Source organism: Trachymyrmex cornetzi, unplaced genomic scaffold, assembly GCF_001594075.2.
Source record: "Trachymyrmex cornetzi isolate Tcor2-1 unplaced genomic scaffold, Tcor1.1 scaffold1795, whole genome shotgun sequence".
Lineage (NCBI taxonomy): Eukaryota > Metazoa > Arthropoda > Insecta > Hymenoptera > Formicidae > Trachymyrmex > Trachymyrmex cornetzi.
Window position 1 is genome coordinate 10,548 of NW_017296413.1, and position 359 is coordinate 10,906.

Sequence of the window (359 nt, forward strand, 5' to 3'; positions counted from 1 at the left end):
GGAAATTCGTTGTGGACTTTAGGACTCTTCGTTAGATCATGTGATTGTATATCACAATTTGTCATATTCGTCCTTAAATATTGATCAGAAATTTCTGCCTCCGCCACGCTCCGAGCGAGACATAAGTCGCCTTAATTTTAAATCATATCTCTAATCATCAAACAAATAAAACACATAGCCTAGTCTTTTAATCGCAACATGATTCGTACTGTATGATGATCTACAGTCTTGACTTAAAATATAGATGGTAGCACGATGTAGAGGCGCAACTCGGTAGTTCGTTTTGCCGACATTACGATTTTGCTTTCTCATCTTTACTGATAACTGATAAAAGATATTTACCCTTTCATCGTTGTATG